A 24,233-nucleotide genomic window follows, 5' to 3' on the forward strand; every position below is an offset into this window, starting at 1 on the left:
CCACTGGATCCTGCTCCACAGTTGTGTGCCATTTGGTTTATCCTTTGGTAGGGATGCTTTACTGGGTCCCAAACAAGGGCCCTCGTGGAGGCTGTACCCAGAATACAAGGAAAGGATGGGGAGGAGGCCCTGAACCACAAACCCCAAAACCACCCAACTTGGCTGTGCATGAACCTCACCCATATATTCATTGTTTCCCTAAGTTTCTTAGTGGAGGAATCAACAATCAAGGAAACCAATAGTCAGACCTCTGTCGGGAATCCAGGTGAACCCATACAGGCCTTGTATATCTATTTAAACGATGCACTCAGTAGTATCAGATCACCAGTACTGATCTGTCAGTACTGACCTCAATCAGCACTGCATGTGGCCCTGGCCTCTGAAACCGGTTACCTGTGTGTCCTGTGCTCCTCGTAGGCCTGGTTGGGGGTAGTCAGTCTTCCCAGGGCTTAGGAGAATCTGTGTTGCCCTTGTGTTCTGAACCTCCCCAGGCGCTCTTGTCCCTGCCTCTTCTCTCCATCTGATGGCTGAGATTAGGGCTCCCTTGATCAAATTGGCTCAGGCAAAGGGATTTATTTACTCTTAAACCAAACCACAGGAAGAGAAAAAGGACAAGAATGACCAGAAATGTGGGTTCAGACTGTTCTCCACCTCTCACACCCAAATGGCTTCTTCCACATGGCTCTATTCTTGGATACTAGAAACTGCCATGCCACTGTGTCACTGTATCTCTGCTCCAGACAAAGGGCCATTCACTGTCAAAGGATCTGGAAAGGGTTCTCATTGGCCCAGATGGGCCAAGTGCCTGCCCTGGCCAGTGGGTACTCCTGCTATGCTAGGCCTAGAAGTGCCAAGGGCCCACATAGAGATCAAGAAGCATGAAAACCTGGGGGCCCTCATCACAACCAATGGTTAGAACAAGATGAAAGTCACTTTCCAGAACATGGATAAGTGCTTTTTTTGAATAGAATAAACAACAGAAACCTTCTGCAGATGTCAGGGGATGGGCATAGGAGCCAGAGACCTTTCCGTGTGTGTACCTGGCTTTAAACCCTATGTATGGGGATGCCTGGGTGGCTCAGTGGTTGAGCATCTGCCCTCGCTCAGGGCGTGATCCTGGAGTTCCGGGATCGAGTCCCACATCAGTCTCTCCCTGCAGGGAGCCTGCTTCTCCCTCTGCCTATGTCTCTGCCCCTCTCTCTGTGTGTCTCTCATAAATAAATAAATAAAATCTTAAAAAAAATCCCGTGTATTCTCAACTTTCTCTCTCCAGTCCCCAAGTATCCCGTGTCCCAACTGCCAACTGCCTCAACACTTCTACTAGAATGTCCTTAGATGTCTCAAACTTAATGAGCTACAGCTGAGGAACCACCTCCAGCACTCCACCTCCCCCATCCCACGCCAGGCCTGCTCCTCCGTTTCCCACCACCCTGAACAATTGCTTAGATCTCCAGATGCTCAGGACAAATATCTTGACCTCACCATTATCTTTAACCTCCTCTCTTTCTCTTACACCCTACCACTTATCTGTTGGCAAATCCTTTCAGCTCCACCCTCAAATGCCTTCAGGACCAGCCTCCTTCTCATCACCTCCATCACCTGCACCTTGCCCCAGCCTGTGTGCCTGATTGCCACAAGCACACCGCCACCCTCCCACAGTGGCAGCAGGAGGGTTGGCTCAGAGCTGGAGGTGGCTCCCGGGCTCCCTACACTGCTCTGCTCAAATCCCTGGGCTCTGCCTTACTCCCACCAACAGCTAAAGCTTCCCACATTGGGCTTCACACAGATCCTCTCTACTCTGCCCTGACCCGTGACCTCTCTGACCATCTCCCGGTTCTCCAGACATGTTCACTCGCCCCCACCTCTGGCTTTGGCCTATGCCGTCCCTCCACCTGAAAAGCTTTCCCTTAGGCTCTTCTCTCCCCGCTTCACATCTCTGTTCAAATGTCACACATTCCCTCCAAGCCCTTCCCTGAGCCCTCTGCCCCTTTTCCTTGTTCTGTGTAATTTCTGGAGCCCTATTACTTTCAAATATATAATTTATATATCAGCCTCATTTTATAGCCTATAAACTAGAGAGATTTTGATCTTAGATCCCTTCTACTTCCCCAGGGCCCAGGACAGCACCTGGCCAAAAAGCTTGATAGCTTGATGAATGAATGTACAGCTGGGTGGTCTTGGCTTGGCCTGGAGCTAGAGGATGGAGGAGTCCCCTATGTTCATATGGATCCCTCGTAAGCCCAGGGACCTCACAGGGACTGAGAGCCACAGTCCTGGTGCTCTGGCCCAGAGACCGTCTGCAGTGTTGGCCACTGGGCCAGGACAGGCCATCACAGACCGGTTCTCTCCTTGCTGCACCTGCCATGGTGTCTGCCTCACCGGACCTGGCCCTCACAGCCATGAGGATTTCAGCGGGCAGATGTTCTGCTTGGCGGGAAGGTTAGGCAAATGTTCTTAGAACCCCTGTGTTCCCGTGATTGGGCCTGGAGGAAGAAGGGAAGTAGAGCTCAGAGTGGTGCTATTAGGAGCCCCAGTCACGCTGCCAGGAGGGCAGGTCTGGGACACCATCCACTCTCCCAGACTCCCCGTTATGGAGATGGCCCCCAGGGGGTGCCAGGGAGCAACGCCAGCCACCCACCTGCCTAGCCCAGGGCAGGAGCAGTTTCTGGCCTCAAGTGTGTCCCTTGAGGGCACTGGTCTCAAGTGAGACCCTTTCAGGGTTGGCCTCCCTGGTCACCTCAAGCTGCCCCCAGGTCCTCCCTCCTGCCCCCCCTTACTCTTCAGCACTGCAGGGCTCCCTGGGGAGCCGCAGCCACACCTTCCTGCTCCTGACTCCTCCCCACTCAGCCCTGCAACTCAGTTACTCCAAGGCTCTCTTCCTCAGGGCTGCTGCCAACAGCCAGAGGTGGGGCACACTGGCAGCCAGCAGGCTGAGCCCCTCCCGGAAGCGGTCGCAGGCGGGGCCTGGAGGCCTGGGTCTGCCGCAGAAAAGGGGTGAGTCCCCCCAACCCCCAGCAAGGAGGACGGGAGATGGAGCAGCCCAGGGACAAAGGCCCTGAGTTAGCATTTTCAGGTTTGCGTTTGGAGACAATTAGGAGCTGAATTATTAAAGACGTGTGAGAGAAGAGGCTGTTTTTAAGAAAGCATGAGTAAGCAGGCCTCTCTCACAGCAGCACACAGGATCGAAGGCAATCAATTGCCATAATGGCTGTAAATATTTACTCGGCTTAACTGTGAATGTGTGCGCCAGCCACGCACTTAACACAGGGGTCCCTGCCCGGCGGCCCCCGCAGGCCCACCCAGGGCTGCAGCTTCGAGCTCCTCCTGGTGTCCCCCATGCAGAGGCTCCCCAAGCGCATGGGCTGCGGAATCAGATACAGCCGGGCGCTCCTGGCTAGGTCACCCTGGGCAGGTTGCCCAACCTCCCGGAAACCACAGGACTCATCTGTAAAATGGGCTGCTGAGGCCCACCTCGGGGCGCGTGAGCGCTCCCAGTGCAACACCCAAGGTGGCTGACACTGGCAAGTGTGAGTCAGGCGGGCCCAGGCCCAGTGGGTCGGGGTGGAGGACTGCACGTGAGCAGATGCTGGGGGCCCTGGTCTTACCCTGGACTCTTACTTAATTAAAATGCAAGACAAGGCTGAGTCTCAGAAGCCAGGTACTCTCGATGACAGCCGTATCAGTGTGTCGCGGCCGGCTGGGGCCACTCTGAGGCTCAGCCTCGAGCCAGGAGCCAGAGCATTTACTGTGCACTCATCGTGTGCTGGGCACTCCTGCGTTATGTCTGTATCTTACTCAATCCTTGCCTCAGCCTAGAAAGGAAAGTTCTGTCGTCACTCCTCATTTTACTGATAAGGAAACTAAGGCTCAGAGAGGTAAAGTGACTTGCCCTAGGTCATACAGCTGGTAAGCAGCAGAGCCAGAACTACAGTCCAGGCCCCTCCTACCCTTTCTAGAAACCTCTGGGCTATGCTGAGACCCGCTCTCTGCCCTCTCCTCTTCTGTGGCATCTCCACCACCAAGAGGTGGCCTGGCCCCCAGCCAGCAGCCTACATGCCCAAGGACACATCTACATACTGGCAAAGGCCACAGCTGGAGAAGCCGGCTTCTGTTTACTCCTCTGCCAGGGCGTGTTCTGCCCACTGGCCTTGAGATCCTGGCTCTGAGGGGGATTGCACAGGCCAGGGGTCAGTTGGCCATCTCTAGGGACCGCCTGGTCGAGGACTGAGGATGTTGCTTTAATAATAGCACCTGGCACCTTCCTCAACACACAGGCAGTCCCAAAGCCCACCTTGATCATAAAGGGCATGTGGGTCACAAGTGTGTGCACACACTCACACACACTCAAGCACGCACGTACAAGTGCAGCCAAGCCACACATTTTGGCTTCCAGCCTTCCCACAGACTCAACTCAACTACTTCCCTTGTGCATTCAGTGCTTGGAAATGGCGCAGCTGCCCACAGCGTACTCTACCTGCCTCTTCCAAGTGCTGGGACAGAGCCCTCAGCCTCTCTCTTGGCCCCTTGTGCTTCTTAAGCCCGGACCCTGAGGCTAAGACAGCTTATGGGGTAGGGGTTGGAGGGTGGGGTATAGAGAAAAGAGCATTGACCTGAGAGTTCCCAGAGCTACATGACCTTGGACAGCTCCCATTTCCTTTCTAGGCCTCAGTTTCCCTTTTTGTGCCTTGGGAACTAAGCTGGCCCAAGATGAAGGCCCCAGGGAGTGGGGAGGTGTAGAGTCTGCCATCATTATTTGGTTCTTTTTCCCAGGCCCAGGGAAGATGGGGGGAGGGGTGGGAGAGGTGGCAAGGACAAACCAGACCTAGAGCCTTGCTTCTGCTCCTGTCCCTCCGGAAGATGCAGGGCTCCTGAAGCTCCAGGTTTGTCCAGCACAGGCTGGCAGCGGGTCCCCAAATACTGCCAGCTCAAGCCTGGCCCTGAAGCCCAACCATGGCAGCTTCCCAGGTGTGTGAGAGTAGTGCTCAGAGAAGGCCCTGCAAGGTGGGGGAGGGCAGAAGGGAAGGCCTCCCAGCTCCTCTTCCCTCCCAACCTGTGCCAGGCTCAGCAGTGCTTCGTGGATGTATACTGGATGGATGGATGGATGGATGGATGGATGGACAGACAGATGGGTGAGATTTTCCCCAAGTCTCAGGTGCTCTGAGAAGGTGGGGTTGATGGTGATATTCACCTAGCTGGGTCAGAGTAAGGATAGCTGAGGGCCCAGGGAGTACGCTCTGCCCCCTGCAGTTCCCTTCTCACCTCCCCCAGCCTCTTGCTCTGGCCATAGCCAGCACTCAGAAGCCTCTCTGCAAACTGGCTATAAACAGAGACAGTGACCCTACCTCGAAGCATATTGGGTACAAGCACGTGGATTTCCTTGAAGGGCGGGCAGGGAGCCTATATGTCATCTCAGAGCCATTGGATTGGGATCCTTAAATGCAAGGGGGACAATGGGATCCTGGGTGGCCATTGGCCATTAATGGTGGGCGAGTTGATCCCTGGAACTGAACTGGATGGGCAGCCTCCTGAAGTCTTGCTACTTCCACATATGCAGGAAAGCTTGAGGCCTAGTGGACAGTCTGGCTGGAATCCCCAAAACCAAGAGCTGCCTTCACAGAATGCTGTTTGGTCAGGCACCCGGTGTGTGCTGGCCCTGCGGTGACATGATGGGGCCAGTCCTCTGAGGAGGTGACATTTAAACGGAAGCCTGAAGGGGGAGAAAGACCACCTGTGCAGATGCTCTAGGTGGAGAGGATGCAGGCACTGACACACTGCTGAGGAAGAGCAGGGCCCTGAATTTATTTAAGGTTCAAGGGAAACCACTGAAAGGTTTGGGCAGGAGGATGACTCACTTATGTTTGCAAAGTCTCCTCTGGCTGCTTGCTGAGTGGAGTACGCCCTGCAGGGGCTACCTCCAGGGAGAGACCTCAGATGGGAGAGGCAGAAATGAGAAAAGGAAGCAAGGAGTGAGCAGTAATGAGGACTACCCTCTGGTGCTCTCTGCTGGGACCACTGGCTTATGGGTCAGGAGAAGGGGTGGGGGGAGTCTGTCTTCCCTGGGCCTGCATACTCCAGCCCAAGGCCCTGCCCTCTCCACTAGCCTGACCTGTGTCCCCAGGCTCCTTGAGCGGCCCTTCCGTTTAGGGGTAGGGGATGATGGTGGCCTTGGCCCCATGAGCCTCCTCCCTCGCTGGGGCCCCTCCACATGCAGTCACCATGCTCAGGCCCCAAGATGCTCATGGCTCATGGTTTCTGCCAACCCTTCCATTCACTGCTGTTCTCTTTTTGAAAACTTGAGGGTGGTATGAGGCTTCCTCCCTCCTGCTGGACTATGCGGGTCAATACTCCTAAATGATTGCTTCCTTGGTTGTTCCTTTCTTCCTTCCACTCACTCCCTCACACTCATTCACCTGCTCCGGTTGCACTGTTCTGAGGACTGTGTCATCTGCCACTCCTCACTCTATTACCAGGATTCTGGTTGCCGCTCAGGCCCAATTCTCTGGGACAGACAGCTCTTGGCCACCAGAGGGGGAGCCCCAGGCCTGTGAATTGCTTCAGGGCTGCCCCTTGCTCTGAAGAGTGGTGGGGAGAATGTCCTCCCAGGTTGCAGCCAAGACACCCGCCCTCCCCACCTTGTCCCTGGCCTCTGCCTACCACCCCCACCACTGGAGCCCCCCTCTCTACCAGCCGGCCTCAGTCAGGCTTGTATAGACCCCTTCATGTTTCCCCACAAATTTGGAAGAGGCCATAAACGTTTCATCTTTTATTTTGCAGTGCAAGAGCATTTAAAAAAAATGTTAAAAATCCTAGCTGCCATCTCTCTTCAGCATTATTTCAGAAGAAATGAAGATGTGAACCATTGAAAGGGAATACAGTTAGTTTACAGACAGTCAGTTCACCACCTATCTTTCTTCATTTCACTTGGGAATCCTGTACCAGCCTACGGATGGGTGGTCGGGAGCCTGCTCTGTCTGTTTTGGGAAGCATCCGTATTAGATCACTGTAGGTAACCCGCCACCCCACATCAGACACAAGCCCAGGGTGTGGACACGACCCCTTCCTGAATCTGTCCCCTGATCCACACCCGAGGAGGATGGCTAAAGACGGCTTGCCTATGTAACAACTAGGAGTCACTCTGCCTTCCTGAGGCCTCTGGGGATGATCCAAGAAGGAACAATTGCCACCCGAAGGCACACTGAGTCCTAGCGCCTGGGGCAGGCCCGTCATGGGCAGCAGACAGGAGGGGAGGCCTGCTGGGGAGAGGATCCTAGCCTGTCCTGGGCTTAGCTCGGGACATTAGGAGCCAAGATGTGTCCGGAAGGGAGGTGGAAGCCCAGGAACCCCAGATCCCTCTGTCCCTATGCTCCAAAGGTGAGAAGCTGCGGAGGCAGGAGGGGAAGCGGGAAGAGCTGGTGTCAGGAGAATGCGGAGCTGGTGACTAAAGATTAAAATGGTCCGGTGTGGCAGACGTGTGTTCCTGCTGCCCCCTGGTGGATTTATGGGGAAATACCTGCCCCAAGGGAGATCTTACCCTTTTGGGGAGGGGGGGCAGGAAGGGGCCAGGCCAATCCACCAGGCAATCCAGCCTGTGACCATCTGCCTGGAGCCTCAGTTGCTCAGTCACCAAGATTTTATTTTTCTTGAGCAGCCACAGGCCAGCACAAACATTTCCTCCCATCCTGGAGCATCTGGAAGCTATTCCTGTTTTTCCTCCCCACGACCCCAAATAACCCCCAACCCCCCTCCACCCAAGAGGACGGGGACATGGGCCCCATCACCACATTCTTGTGCCAGAACTCTTTCCCGGCATAGTGTATGTGTGGTGCCCTTGATGCCGTGGGGCACCCCCACCCTCACCTTCCCAGTCAGTGCCTTTCCTGCCAACCCTCTCTTTGCATCCCCAGCCACGCCTCTCCTACCCATTCTGATCTGACCATTTGGAAGCAGACAATGGGGGAGGCCAGGCAGGCAGAGGCAGGGACCTCAGCAGCCCATTATATCTGTCTGGAGAGCCCTCCCCACTCAAGCCAAGGAAGAGCATCAAACTACTCACAGTTGGCTTTTAATGAACTGAAGTTCATTCCTTAGCAAGGCCCTGGGGAGAGGTTTGGGAGGCTCTCTGAGTGGCAAAAGGGCACAGAGTCTTTCAGGACCTGGAGAGAACATGTAGCCAGGAAAGGACAGGAGTGGGCAGTAGTCCTAAGGCAGACCTTGCCCAGGATCCAGGACCCAAAAATGCACACCAAGCTCCCAGGTCCCTGTGTCTGGTTAAAGAGTTTGGGGGGAAAGCACAAAATTTATAATTGGTCCTTGACCTTGAAAATTGCCCTCTCCAGCTCTTACTTCCCAGATAAGGAAACTGAAGCCCAGAAAGGAAGAAATTGAAGCTGTGAGTCACACAGTAAGCCCCCATGATCTCAGCCTTGCCACTGAAATCACAAGGAATAGCACTGCTCTTGCCCTTTACAGGCTCTAGTAGAACCCTGGAAACCACTATCGTACCTGTTCAGTGGCTAAGGAAACAGGTTCATAGAGACCACGTCACTTGCCCAAAGTCACACACCAATACACAGCCAGCCAGTACGGGAGCCCCCATGGTAGCTAAATGGAGAAGGTAAAAGCCCACCTCACGGGTGCAAAGATTTTCATGTGCAGCTGACAATAACCTTCTTCATGACCTGGTTATTCCTATGACCCTCTTACAGATGAAGAAGCTGAGAGGTGCGAAGCCATTTGCTCTGTGCGGAGTTATGTTAAAGTATTCAAACAAGGAGGCCATGGCTCTAATGCCTTGGTAGCCTGTGGAAGCAAACCAAAACCTAAGCCCAGGAACCTGAATCTGAGACAACAAAACTAAAGAACAAATCACAAAGAGCCAACTAGGCTTTCCCAAATAAGGCAACGGCTTAAGCTATGGTCAGTCAAATAAGTTCCTTGCCTCGCTTCTGTATATTCTTTAAAAATAAAAAAATAAAAAACCTCTCCCCTAGCTCCAATGGATGGAGTGCTCTCAACCATCTTTGGTTTGGCATTACCCGGTTCAAATCAATGTAGGCTCAAATAAGCTTGTAAATTGTAGTGGGCCTCAGTTTACTTACCTTTAACAGCTCTGGTGTCAGAAGTGGAATCTAAAGGAGACCCCGATGGGCCTTGGGAGCAGCAAGCAGCTAGGTGTAGGCACCTGCTGAGCCTTGTGTGCTCACTGCTTTCTTCCTGGGCCTGAATGAAGGTCATGAGTAAGTCCCTCACAGAAGATGAAGCTTCTCAGCTTTTGCATTATCAGCTCTCTGACTTCATTTAAGCATTTATTTAACAGACAGGGTTCAACTTAAACATGATGAGCTCTCCAGCTTCCCAGACTGCATCCTACTGAAACAGGACTGAACCCAGGGTGAGGCCTCAGGTAAATATAATTTTGTTTTAAAGGAAGGAGAGGAGAAAACAGGTTTTTTTCAAGTTAAGAGAGTCTGGGACTCCTCCATTTAGGACTCTGGCTAACTAAATGCATGAAAACCATGGGCCCAGACCCCGAATTTGTCTGATCAAGGGGGTTAAGCTTATCAAAGATAATCTGGAATTACAATGGCCACAGCGGGGGACTTTTAACCTAAATAAGTTTATCCATTTATGAGATGCCCTAGAGAAAAAAAGGTCCCAAACTTCCCCAAAACAGTGAGCTGCATTTTGGATTGGTATACAGAAGCTTCTAAGACTAAATTAATCAAAGTGGTCCCTTTTATTTTTTTAAAGATTTTATCTATTTATTCATGAGAGACACAGAGAGAGGTAGAGACATAGGCAGAGGGAGAAGCAGGTTCCATGCAGGGAGCCCACTGTGGGACTCGATCCCAGGTCTCCAGGATCACGCCCTGGGCCGAAGGTGGCACTAAACTGCTGAGACACCCGGGCTGCCCAAAACGGTCCCTTTTAAAGCGTTAACATTGCCAGGAATATTTGTTGTTTGCCCTAAAGCAAGCCTGATGATAAGATATTTGAAAGAATTTTTTAAGAGGACTTCTATGGACAAGAAGGTGGCAAAACTGGAGACCTATATTCAGAACCTGACAGGAAGTTTTTAAATGCCTTCAAAGCTAAAAGGGAAGGATAGCAATATGAAGCCTTTGTGAAACAGTTAAAACATCCCAAAGACCGCTCTAAATCTAGAATGTAGGACTCTTGATTTCCATCTTAGCTGGAAATATTCTCTCTGATATAAAGAAGCAAGTTGAACATTATGTGGCTGGCTGGCTGGGTCCAGCCCCTTGGTATCAGTCAGGCTACAATCCAGTTTTTCTTTGCAAGAACAGAAATGCAGCTCTTAAGGCAATTCAAAGCCCTCCTATTTTTTGTTACCAATCCCAACAGAATAGGGCACAGAGTACAGACAGGTTACCAGTCCCACTTAGAGGACTCTAACCACTTCTGCCCACTGCATCTTGGGATCAGAGTTGCCAGTGAAAACACAAATCAGCCAAGCATCAGGTGGAACAACACTTCACTTACATAGAGAAGAGACAGAGCAAGATCAGCTTCCGGAGTAGACATCGTTCCCGCAAGGCTAGAGGTCTCTCCTGGTAGCTGATACAGGGCAACTGAACCATTATGAGCACCCTTCTCATGCTGCAGTGGAACTATTATGAGCACCCCTCTCATCCCTCCTTGCCCCTCCCTGCGGAGGACAGATATAACCCTGGGTTGTCCAGGTACCATATGATGCACACACTTTAAGCAGAGACAAAAGAATACTCAGAAAGGTAAACAAGGAGGGATATGCCCATGAAAGGTGATAAGCCCAACACAGGCTGTGTGAGCTTTTTACCTCTTGGTAAGGAAGTGTTCCAGGCCTAAGGCCCTCTCTTAGGTGGTGGAGTGGCCATCAAAGATTGTGGGGCATGAGACTGCCTTTCTCAATAGTTTCCTAGTAAGATAAAATACTGAGGACTCATTACTCGAACCTAGGCTTGTCTACCTTTGGCTTCTTTTATTTTTTTTATTTATTTTTTTTTATGATAGTCACACAGAGAGAGAGAGAGAGAGAGAGAGGCAGAGACACAGGCAGAGGGAGAAGCAGGCTCCATGCACCGGGAGCCCGATGTGGGATTCGATCCCAGGTCTCCAGGATCGCGCCCTGAGCCAAAGGCAGGCGCCAAACTGCTGCGCCACCCAGGGATCCCTACCTTTGGCTTCTTAATGCAGACCAACTGATGAGATTTCTGTCGATATACATGTTTTGTGCCATGTGGAAAAATTTACTATGGGGAAGAATATGCTCGTAGAAATTATGAAATGTACTAATAAGTTTGCCAATCTATAGAATGCTGGTGTAACTATCCACAAGTGCTCACTCCTTAGTTTAACTAGAAATTAGGGTTTCTAAGGGTTAAAACGTCTGATATACATAATCAAAACCACTAGAAATAATGAGAGAGACAACTCTGCATGCAAGGAAAGTAGAACGTATTTTTGGTAAGAAAAGATATAAAATATGAAAACGCGTTTTTGTTAAGGGAAAATAGTTATTTTGCCCTGCTGTAGAGTAACTGGTCATTTCAGAATGAGAAGGAAGAGAATGAAGGACAAAAACTAAATGAATCTGGAAAGTGGGAAGAGACAGAGGAAAATCTCATGTGGTCAGGTTGGCTGACATCGAATGGATTTATTAGAAGGATTTTAAAAATAAGCTTAAATAGTAATAGTATGCCTACGCAAAATTAAAATGTAATTCTCTTTCATTTGTTAAAAGAACAAAGTATTCTTGGATGATAGGCCTGCTCTTGATAAGAGATTCCGAAGGGTTTTCCTTCACCTTTGGATAATCCACCTAGAAAGCAAAGATTGAATTTTACCAAAGTAATTTCTTGTGTTCTTTTTATAAGTTCTTTGATTAATTGGGAGAAAGGAGTCTTTACTATTAAAAGAGCTAAGGAGGTTTTTTTGTGTGTGTTTATTTCATAAAAGCTCATTTGCCTTAGAAGTCTTTATCACTTTGGTCGACTAGATTATCAAGATCATATTTAATCAACTTTTCAAACCTTTTGATATAAATAATCCTTTTATAAACTTCCTATAATCAAATCCTACATGAAGTCTTTTTGGCCTTAGCTACCTTGGAATTCTCCAGAGGACTCTAGAACATCTCAACAGATTAGTTCTCTTTTCTTTTTTTTAAGATTTTATTTATTTATTCATGAGAGACACAGAGAGAGAGAGAGAGAGAGAGAGAGAGGCAGAGCCACAGGCAGAGGGAGAAGCAGGCTCCATGCAGGGAGCCCGACATGGGACTCGATCCGGAGTCTCCAGGATCAGGCCCTGGACAGAAAGCGGCGCTAAACCGCTGAACCACCCGGGCTGCCCTAGTTCTCTTTTCTTAAAAAAAGAGAGCCATAAAACAAATTAAGCTTATTTGATGTATTACATTAAGTGGAAAGAATTGTCAAAGAAGTAATGCTAAGCCTTCTTTAAGTTATATTTGTATGGATACGTGTTACTGATGTTACATGTTCCAGAAATTATATGAAATTCCTAGAGATCTCATGTGTCCTGGTATCATGTTATCAATCATAATGCTAGTTATTATCTTAAAATGTATGTCAAAGAAATAATGAAAATCCCTCATTAGCAGCATTATAAGAACTCTCCTCAGATCTTTACCCATGGCCACTTTTTTTAAAAGATTTTATTTATTTATTCATGAGAAACACAGAGAGAAAGGCAGAGACACAGGCAGAGGGAGAAGCAGGCTCCCTGCAGGGAGCCCAGTGCAGGACTGGATCCCAGGATCCCAGATCACACGCTGAGCAAAAAGCAGATGTTCAATCACTGAGCCACCCAGGCGTCCCTAACCATGGCCACTTTTAAGTCTTTTGATATTTACACACAGTTATTGTTTTACTCCAATGCTTTTGCAGAAGGGCTTCCTTTACAAAGAGATTCATGGAAAGAATTCTGACAGGTACAGATCCCTAATAACTTCAAGATTATACCACTAAACTGTGAGAGTCCTAGTGGGAAAAATGATGGCATCGTAAAACTGCTGAGGATCAAGAATTAATGATTTGAGGGGCGTCTAGGTGGCTCAGTCAGTTACGCATCCAGACTCTTGATTCCAGCTCAGCTGATGACCTCAGGGTCATATAGGATGGGGCCCTCAGTAAGCCTCTGTGCTCAGTGGGGAATCTGTTGGAGATTCTGTACCTCTGTTGCTCCCTCTGCTCTCTCTCTCTCAAATAAATAAATAAATAAATAAATAAATATTTAAAATAAAAAGAATTAATGATGTGGGACTGAATGGGATGAGGATGATGATAAATCTTATTACTTTGTTTGAGGCATGGCCGATTTTTCAACGTTTTGTTTTCTGGATTTAAAAAATGCTTCTTTTCCTTTTTAAAAAAGTTATAACACCACAATTTGGTAAAGTATTCTTTGTAAACAAATATAGAACATATAAATTATTATTACATAATATATAATAATAATAGTATATTAATTTTTTTCTCTCTGCCTGATTCCATCAGAATCCAGAAACTCATACTGGCTGTTCTTATTTTTCAAGACAATGCAGGCTTTTGTTAAGTTCAAAAAGAATCTGTTCTCCTAACAGGGCACAATTGGGCAAGTCCTTGGATTGACTTCTTAGATTAATGAGGCTTTAAAAAATCTAATAAACCAGGAATGACTTAATGTATCCAGTAAAGCCCCTTAGATATGACCGAGCTTTAACTGGAACGTTATATTTAAGGATATATGTAAAATCACTGTTCTTGTCATTCTTATATAAATTATCAGGCCAAATTTAATGAGACAACTTATTTTGCAAACAAATTTGTCTAATTTTCTTTACTAGAAATTGGGTAATTGAGAGAAAAACTATGTTTCTGTAAAATTATAGTTTCTGTAGAAAACTATCACATACCCCTGTGGATATCAAATTCCAGTCCCGTTCATTGCCTTTGAGGTTTGTTATCTACCTGTAACCTGGCCTGGATCCTAAATTCTTCTGATTTTTCTCTGAAATCTGGCTATAGCTTTCCAAACTAATGTTTCTAATTTTCTTCCTCTGACTTAGACTCATTAAGAACAATAATTGCCCTTTCCTTGAAGCCCTGCCAACCAATGCTAGACAACTAGATATAAACTTTAGAGAAATAATCACAACGGCTCATGTATGGATAAGCTTTGTGCCTGTTGCTCAGAAAGTTCACCATAGGGGCACATGGGTGGCTCAGTCAGTTAAGCTTCTGCCTTCGGCTCAGGTCATGATCCCTGCAGGGTCCTGGGATGGAGCCTCGCATCGAGCTCCTTGTTCAGCGGGGTGTCTGCTTCTCCTTCTACTTCTGTGATCTCTCTCACTCTCATTCTCTCTCAAATAAATAAATCTTTAAAGAAGAAAGAAAGAAAACTCTCCATATCATGGATGACACCACCAGAGACGTCCAAACTATAAAAGATGATGCTTTGAGTTGTATGTTTAGGAGCTCAACATCTAGAAATCTTCTGGATTGGCTCCCCTCTAAGCTCTGGTTTATACTCTTCTCTAACCATTAACCTTTGTTTTTCTTTTGCTTCCACAGAAATGCCTTTTACTAAACACCTGATTGCACCATCTAGGCCTAGGTTTGGGAACCCCCTGGGTACCTCTTTCTGAAATAAGACACAACTATTTAACTGAACTGATCTATTCTCAGCACTAAGGGATGCATTCAGTGGGATGGCACAGTCCACCAACTCAAACCCTAGGCTGTGAAACTTCTTGGAGGGATTTCAAAGGGAGGGAATAAAGGGCAGCAAAAGATGCCACCCAAAATATGCCTGTTGGCATGGTGTTATTTTAAGCCGATAAAGTGTTTTAGATAACAGAATTGCTTTGCTTGTTGAATTGCTTGTTGGCTGAGCAAGGAGTCTGTGCCATAGAGCAGTTACCTTCTGCTGTACCTGGATCGATGCCTCGGTATTAGCAGACATTCAAACACAAAAAGTTAGCAAACAAAGCACTTGGCTAAAACAGGTTGATGCCCCTTCAGACACATTCTCTCACACTTCAATCTCTTGGTATTATTCTCCTGAGAGTTATCACTGTGATCTCCCTGGCACACTGTGTTCTCTCGAGGGTCTGAAATATGGATTCACAGCCATCAGAAGTACATCAGATGGTCTCACTATGCTTGGAGAAACAGAAACAAGATGAACAATGAGATGAACAGCAAACGTGGTTCTTCCACATCCTGACATCATAATCTGTGTTTCATGACAAGATCAGAACTTAACCCCGAGGGTGGCTGAGGGCGCCAGTAATGTCCAATTGTCAGTTAATCCCTCATGTATGAAGGATGGCCGAAAGAGGAGGAATGGTTAAGGAGATGAAACAAGGAGGCCACTGGACTGTGGTGTCTCTAATGCCTTGGCTCTATGCAACCCAACCCAAACCTAGGCCAGAGTCAAGGCAATTTAAGACCAACCAGTCACAAACATCCAACCAGGCTTTCCCACAGAAGGCGACCAATTAAGCCATGGCCAATCAAATATTTCCTTGCTTTACTTCTGTATCTTCCTTATAAAACCCTTCCCCTCGCTCCTGTCCGTGGAGCAGTCCTAACCACCTTCTGGTAAGCACTGCCCTGTTTGAATTGATGCATGCTCAAACAAACTCTTGAGATTTTTAACGTGCCTCAGTTTACCTTTGATCAGCTGTGAGTGCCAGAGACGGTATTCTGCTTAAAAACTATGGGAATAAGGTGCAGAGAGTGTTGCACAGCCTGTCAGTCCTGCTAGGGCATTGTCCAATGCCTGCCCAGAGCATCAGACTCTGCAGGGGAGCAGAAGCAAGCAGTATAATTGATGAGGTCCCAAACATTTTACAAGCCTATAAAACTGATAAGAGGTGATGATTTCCTCTTCTCTCTGGCAGAGAAGATAACCCCTCGGGTGGCTGTCTCCCTGCCCTGGATCTTTCTTAGTTTCAGCCTAACTGAGAGGTCATATGTCAGTGTCCCTTTTATTTCCACCCTCTCTAAAAATCCCTGTGTTTCTTTCTCTTTTGAATCAGCTTTGTCATTCTGCTGGTTTCCTTATTAAGTACTTCAATAGAACCTTGACACATACTCACTGTCTATTTGTGGAAGAACGATATTTTTAACACACAGAGAATGATGCTTTGACAATGCAAGCCAGCTGTGCCCAGCTTTGTCTGGAACCTCAAGGCTTTGTGTCCTCAATCGGAAGCACAGGTCCTCTTTCCTGGCTCCTGGCCTTTCCCTGCCACTGCCCCATGCCTTGTCCCTGGGAGCCTTGGGCCTGGGCAGTGTGTGGCGAGTGGCTCAGAAGATAGGGCTCTCCCCCTGTCTTGAGTGGACTCCATGTCTCAAATCCAGGTGTTAAATGTGACTTTCCTTGAATTTGGGCAGAGGCTCCAATGGCCGAGACCACTCTGCAGGTCATACTAAGGGACTAGGTAACCGGGTCCTGTGATCCACCCTTCTTCACCCCACCAGGGGGCAGAGAAGGAAAAGGTTGGTGGAGAAGAGAAAGGGAACATCTCTGGAAAGGTTGGTTGGTGTGCTGTGTATTTTATCCTCCTCCTACACCAAGGTGGCTTTAGTCCTCTGTCCAATGAGGGGCTTCCAGGAAGCCTGTTGGGGTCTGGGCATGTGTCCCTGGGGCCAGGTGGGTCTGACCCACACCTGGAGGAGGTCAGGTGGCAGCCATGGCTACAATGGCCAGAGGCAGCCAGGGTAAGAGGAGGGAACTGGACACCCACCGGGTGACGGTCCTGGAAGCAGAGGATGCGTTTCTGCAGAGCGCCCTCAGACCCTGTGGGTGAGATTAGAATTCTGATCTGGCCCAGACAGGATTCCCTGAGGACCCACTAACACCTGAAAGATGCCCACAGGACCCGAACAGAATTTCTCCCAAGGACAGTGAAGGGCAATCACACAGGGAAGATGGACAGAGACAGAGGTAACAAGGAATCACCACCTCCACTGGCTTATTCCAGACACTGGTGGCCAAACGTTGTGTTTTAGCAGCATCTCAGTGTTCACACCAGCCTGCTCTTGCCCTCCTTGCTCCCCGGTCCCAGATGGCTCCCCTGTACCCCCACTTAGTGTGAATCCCAGAACCAGCATCCCAACCTGACCTGGAAGGAGCTCAGAAGTAGGCAAGCAAGCTCAAGTCTTTGTGTCTTTTCTTTTCTTTCTTTTTTTTTTTTTTTTGGTCAGATGAGGAGCCTGAAGCCTAGGGAGGCAGATTATACTCTTAGGTGACACTGACCTGTAGCCTCTTTCCTCCTTTCAAGACAGACTGAGACAGAGAGACACACAAAGGGAGTAAGAAAAAGCCTCCATGAGCCTGCAAGAGGATCAAGCATGTAAAAAGGTTTGAAAAAGGTACATGAAGCTATTGGGTAATAAAGACTCCCATTCACTGAAACCCAGTAAGCAAGGGGTCTTGCTGACTCTCCTAGTAGCCCTGTATAGCAGGTACTGTGACACATATCCCCCTAGGACAGGTGAAGAGCCCAGGCTGACCATGGCAGGAGAGGTGCTCAAGATCACCAACCAGCAGGAGCAAGCAGGACCAACCAGCAGAAGTAGCTAGTGAGGTCCCGGCCAGAGACTTGGTAACTCCAGGCACATCCCTCTCCCACTAAGCCTGACCCTCAGGGGTCTCCACTCCCAGAGAAGTAGCCTACCATCTGCAAAGTTCCATCGTCCCCGACAGTGACTGCCTGGGGTAGGGAAGGTCAGCAGCTGGGAGGAGGGGCTAAGGGGCAACCCCAGCAGAGACAGATCTTCTGTTGCTTTTGAAAAGCTGGCTGTGGCTGGGCTCCGACTTCCTGCAGCAACATTGGCCTGAGTCCCCCATTAGAGGCCCGTGAGGTTCCACCCCTGCTTCAGACTCAGACCTCCATCTGATCTCCCTCTGCAAGCCTCATTAGATCAGAATCGTGTCTACTTATTCCTAGAGATCTATTATAGCTTTTGAGTATTTATTTTTTAGGATTTCATTTATTCATGAGAGACACACAGAGAGAAACAGAGACATAGGCAGAGGGAGAAGGAGGCTTCCTGTGGGGAGCCTGATGTGGGACTCGATCCTAGGACCCTGAGCCAAAGGCAGATGCTCAACCACTGAGCCACCCAGGTATCCCAGCTTTTGAGTATTTAAAACCATTACTATTTGATCGATTTTGAGATAACTGATATGTTTGATTATATGCTAAATTTTGTGCTTTTATTCTTCTTAAAATATTATTCATTAATTTGACAAGGATTTCATGCTCCAGGCTTTGTGCCAGATGCTCAGGGCAGGGCAGGGAGGAAGAGCAAGGGACAACGCCCCTACCCTCCAGAGAGGGGACAAAAGGTCAAGCTTTTGTCCAGCCCCACTCAGTCCCTCAGTGTCTCTGAGCATCTTTGGGCAGCAGAAAGTACTTTTTTTTTTTTTTTTCATCTTTGGCTAGAAAGCCAATATATCACATGTCTACACTGACTCATGTTTATGTGTTAGGGATTTCATTTGATATCTCTTTAGAGAATCATGCAATTACTTTAGCCTAATTTCCTTCATATCCCTCCAATAACAGGATAAGACAAAAGGACCCAGAAGCCTGGAGCTGTTGAGGTTTCCCCTTTCAGTGTCCGGAGCTCCCAACACCACCTTCCCCAGCACACCTGGCCAAGAAAACATCAGGTCCTGAAGCGCAGGAGCCCCTCTCCCTGTGCCCGCCTTCTGGTCCCCATGGCTGATCCTGGGTCTTTGTCCTGCTTAGCCCTTGAGCACTCATCCTGATGAGGAGCAGAGGAGGCAGAGGAGAAGTGACACCTGTCACTCCCACACAGGGCTCCTCCCCAGGCCTGAGCCTGGCGGCCCTATTGTATCCCTGCCAAAAATTCCAGGTTGGTTGGTTTTATAGATTTTAAAATATGGTGGTCACTGATCAAGCACTTCCCTCACTCCTCACTGCAGAAGTCACACATCTCTTTGGTGGAGCAGGAGAGGGCTCTGGGGAGGGGAGGAAGGAGGGGAGAGGCCTGGGCGAGGGGATCAGTGTGTGCAAGGCAGGTGGGCCCCAAAGCCTCCTGCTCCCTCCCAGCCAGGCTGAGCCTGAGTCTGTGCACCAGGAGAAGGAAACCCCCTCCCACCTCCTTTCCCTCCCCAGGCCCGAGAGTACTGAGAGTACTGGAGCCCTGGCTTGGGACTCACGGCCTGCAGGTTCGAGGGCAGGGCTCCCCGAGCCAGGGGGTTCCTTCCAGCTCTGCTCTCAGGGCCACTGCCCCCTCTGATTGCCCCTGCCCCACTCGAGGCAGGCACATTGGTCCTGAGTCCCAAACCTGCTTCTTTTTGCTCCCTTAACTGGTCCTATCAAAGCAGCCCTCACCTCGAGCCAGGTTCCCAGAGATGAAGCGGAAGAAGAAGCTGATGATGTCTCCCAGGTGTTTCTTGCAGCCGTGGTGGCACTCCTGAAGCCTCAGAGCAGGCCCCCGGGCTGGGCCTGGGGTCTCCCGGCGCCCCACCACTCCTGGGCCTGGCCTCATCCTGGGGGCCCCAGCTCCTGCCCTCAGCTCTGTGTGACCAGCCACAGTGCAGGCCACCCCCAGCCTGCTCTGTTCTCTGCCTGCCTCTCTCCAACCTGACATTCAGAGCCTTCCTTTAGAATGCTCTCTCCCCACTGTCTTGGTCTCAACCTGACCCTCAGTGTCTTGGCCTCTCTGGACTTCCCTTCCCTTCTCTGTCCTCTGTTTCTGCCTCCTGCTCCCTCAGCCTTCCCCAGGACCACCTGCCCCTCAGCCCTCAGCGCAGAGCCCCCAGGGCCTGACCAGCACCTCCTGTAGCAGCCTCTACTCCTATCCTCAGGCCAGCCCCTTCACCTTGTGCCTGGCTCTGGCTCCCCAGGACCCCAGAGTTCACTCTTCCTGGAGACAGAAGGGCTCCTGCAGCTTCTTGGGCTGGGAAGGGGGTGAGGGTGGGGTTGGGCATTGCTCCTGAGCTCTCAGCACCAGTGGAGGAGGTGCCACTGGTGTGATATTCGGGTGAGAGTGTGATCTCACTGCAAGGGGCCTCACCCATGTCCCAGGGCTTCTCTGCAGCCAGAAAGGGAATAGCCTGCTCCCATCCAGGCTTCTGCCTGGGAAGCTCAGGGGCCAGGGGGCCCTGGGCAGAGCTGGGCGGGGGGGTGGGTGAGGTCCTGACTTTGGCTATTTCTTGACCTCTGGTCTCTGCTCACTGACACCAGACCACAGTGCTGTTGATGTCCTAGAGTGGAGAATGGGGACATGGGAAGGGGTCCCTCTGACGAGAAGGGTAGAGGAAAACAAATATATGACCGGGCAGAAACTGCTGTCCCTCCACCTCACCCCCACACTTGCTGGGCACCTAATATGTACCAGGCAGTTTGCTCAGATCCTTCTGGCCACCAGTGCATTCAGTCATCAAAACAACCTCACAAGGTATGTGTAGCCGAGAACGCCATGTCAGTACTCGTTCTCCTTCTCTTTTTTACCTACAGAATTCAGATTCTTTTGGAGGTGGAAATGTGCCCAGTTTTAAAAACCAACATCCCCCCACTTCCTTTCAGTCAAGGTGGCTCAGTTCTGGCCAGTGATATGCAGGCATAAATCTCTCAGAGATTTCCCTGAGAGTGTGCTTTCCTGATATAGGCACTACCATTTCCTCCTTCCACCCAGTTTCTCCTTCCCCTTGCCTAGGATGAAGCCATTATGGCTGGAGCCAAAGCAACTACTTTGGGGCTGTGAGGAAAAGGACAAAAATACCCCCCAAAAAAACCTTGATTCTGACATTCCCAAGCTGCTAAACTAGTGCCAGCCACTGCTTAACCCAGATTTCTCATATTTCTGTCTAAATTAAGCCACTGTTATTTGGGGTTTCTGTTATATGCAAGTGCAGCCAAGTCAAAATATTCCCTCCAAAGTGTAAGACAAACTCTTCCACCTTGCACTCCCCGCTGGTAAAAGGAAGTGCGGTGTGGGATGGCCTTCCTGTGTACCACCGTGAAGCACGCTGCTCCAGACTGTTTGTTTTACTGGGAGCAGGCGAGGCTGTGCAGCAGGTCAGGCTGCATACAGGCAGCTCTGCCCCTGGGATGCCTGGGTGGCTCAGTGGTTGAGCATCTGCTTTAGGCTCAGGGTGTGATCCTGGGATCCGGGATCGAGTCCTCCATTGGGCTCCCTGTAGGGAGCCTGCTTCTCCCTCTGCCTATGTTTCTGCCTCTCTCTCTCTCTCTCTCTGTGTTTCTCATGAATAAGTAAATAAAATCTCTTAAAAAAAAAAAAAAAGCAGCTCTGCCCCCTTGGGCCTGATAACCCTGCACATTCAGTAGCCTACCCTGCATTTAAGGCAAGGTAGCATGCTCTGCAGGGCCAATGACAGTTCCCAGTAGGAACACTCCATGTTCTCCCTAGGTTTTGAGTAAAACCATGCTTTCTTTGGCAAAGATTTTTCTTTTGACATGGAACTAGCAGCTCACTACTGGTTCTCATGGAGATGGAATGTCTGAGGGACACCAGGTAGCATGGACCTCAGCTGCCCATCAGGCACTGAGTATCAACCTCTCCCCCAGCTCTAAAGGCCTATACGTGTGTGTGCAGCACTCCATCATCATGTGCAGATGCGATGTCTGAGCACAGGAGAAGAGGGTCTGAAGGGCTCAGGTAAGTGTATAGCAAGTGACTCAGGCCCCCATGGAACTTGCTGCACTGCCAGCTTCCTCTCAACCCTGTATCTGTGACCTCATGGGGAGCCCCTAAGACCATCTGAAGAGAAAAGCAGGGAAGCCCCGGTGGCTCAGCAGTTTAGCGCTGCCTTCAGCCCAGAGCCTGATCCTGGAGACCCGGGATCAAGTCCCACATCGGGCTCCCTGCATGGAGCCTGCTTCTCCCTCTGCCTGTGTCTCTGCCTCTCTCTCTCTCTCTGTGTATGCGTGTCTCTCATGAATAAATAAATAAAATCTTTTTAAAAAATGAAGAGAAAAGCATTTATATGTAATTTATAGACAGAGCTACAAGAAATGCTGGCACCAATACTAGGTTGACATGGTGGCCCACTCAGCAGGGAAGGACGATGGAGAAGGGGAATCTTCCTGATGGGCAGAGTGTTGAATACATATGCTTGCCCACATTTCCTGGAAGAAGAGAAGGTCTGGGGTAGGATTTATGCTCACTCATGGACAGCTGTGAGAAACATTTGTTCAGGAGTCAGGGTGGTGGAGGAAAGGAAAGAGGAAACATGGTAATTGCTGTCCAAAGGGCACCAGGCCTGAGAAAGAGCTCAGTAGCCAGGTAGACAAGATGGCCTGGCAGCCTGTATTCCTTGCTGCCTGGCGCTGCTCACCAACAAAGTGTCATATGGTCTAAGATTACTTAGGGGTTCAGTAAAAGAACTTCTCACCAGGCTGTTGTGGCTACAGCTGTTGTTGAGTACCCAGCCTGCCAGCAGGGTGACAAGCCAGCTGCCAGTTGGCAGGTCAGCTACACTGTACCCTTTCTTCCTGGCAGGACCACCACTTATCCTCTCTGGAACTGACATTCATTCTGCATATGAACCTTCATCCCTGCCTGCCCTGCTTCTGCCAACACCATCACCCATCACAGTGTCCCACACACCATTGCTACCAACCAAGGGACTCATGTGATAACAAAGAAGTGTGGCCAAAGGCCAGTGTTTGCAAGACCCACTGACCTTATCCTATTCCCCACAGCCAGAAGCAGCTGGCCTTACTGAACAGTGGAAGAGCCTACTGTAGACCTGGTCTGAGCACCAGCCATGAGGTTATTCAGATGCTGTCCTGTCAGATGCTGGGATGTGCTACTGAATATGCTCCTTCTCTAGCAGAATGATGGATCCAGAAACCAAGAGGATGACAATCAGCCCTCATAGCAGCCCTCAACAACACCCTCTTCCATTTTTGCTTCCCATCTCTAATACTCTGGGCTCCAGATTAGAGGTTTTAGATCCCAAATCACGGATTCTTCCTTAAGGGAAGCAGCTTCTAGGCTGGAGACTGAGGCTGCCACCTGGCCATTTTGGGCTCCTCATACCACTTAGCTGAATTGATATAGTGGGTGTTGGTTTGAATGAGCCTGAGGATCCAGAGGAGAAGGTTGCAGCTACATGAGGTGGGGGAGGGGAGTGCTATGTCCCAAATTTACTGACTTTTCCAGGGAATTTATTAATTTTGCCGAATACAGTGATAAATGTTAGTGGGATGTTACAGGCAGGATGACCAAGAACTCAGATCCCGGGGGAATGAAAGTTTGGATCACTCCACCAAGGACCCTTAACTGAGGCCTTATAGACAATCACAAATTTCCTACCACAACTCCATGGAAAGGTAGTCTATTTCTATTCTCCTCAAATCTGGGCTATGCTTAGGGCTTGTTGGGACCAATAACATTCAGTGGAAATGATGCTATGTGAGTTCTGGATCCTAGACCTCAAGAGCCCTTTTGCCTTTTCTTACTGGAACACCCCTCTTGGAAGCCAGCCCCCTTATACTGGGGACGGCTATGTGGTGAGCAAGTCCAAGAAGCTCTGCGGAGAGACACAGGCACATGTGTGGAACGGTCTTAGCCCAGCCCAGCCACCAGCTAAACAAAAGCAAGTGAATAATCATAGTCAATGCCATGTGGGGTGGGAGAACCATCCTGGGAAGCCTGCCTAAATTCCTCATCCATAGACATGAGAGAAAACAAAATGGTGATATTTGGGGGTATTTTGTTAGGTGACAAAACATCACTCTCTCAACTTCAGAGTTTGGACCCAGTACACTCTCTCCAGAGAAATCCTCTTCACTAATCATCTCCCCCCACCTGGCAACTCCAACTATCCAACTTTCTAAACTTTTGATACGGGTGAAAGCTTCAAAGGCCACGTGGCCAGTTTTCAGATAAATCCTTGAAACTTTGCATCTGATCTGGCATCTCAGTTTGAAACACAATGTGACACATATCTTGGTGCTTCAAATATGTTAAAATTCTGTCAGTGTATATTTATATATCCTTACAGATTATAGACAAGTTAATTTACCTTTTTGCCCTCATACCTTTCTACTACCACTTTTTTAAATCAGGGTGCTAGTGGCTTTATGATCTTACCATGGGCTTGAGGGAACCCCAAGAGAAATGAGTTACCCAGAGATGAATGCAATGGTGGATGAAAATTTGGGTCTCTGCCTTGGGGGAGGGGGCAGGAATTTGTTTGTGTAAGGACAGTTGCAC

At 49.4% G+C, this 24,233-nt stretch overlaps 1 protein-coding gene across 1 annotated transcript in view; it reads right to left on the bottom strand.

Annotated features, from left to right (window-relative positions):
- KCNIP3 (potassium voltage-gated channel interacting protein 3) overlaps positions 1 to 24,233 on the bottom strand; it is an 83,024-nt gene that overhangs the window by 44,465 nt on the left and 14,326 nt on the right. The window lies entirely within an intron of this gene.

The sequence above is a fragment of the Canis lupus genome, chromosome 17 (genome assembly GCF_011100685.1).
Source record: "Canis lupus familiaris isolate Mischka breed German Shepherd chromosome 17, alternate assembly UU_Cfam_GSD_1.0, whole genome shotgun sequence".
In the NCBI taxonomy this organism is placed as follows: Eukaryota; Metazoa; Chordata; class Mammalia; order Carnivora; family Canidae; genus Canis; species Canis lupus.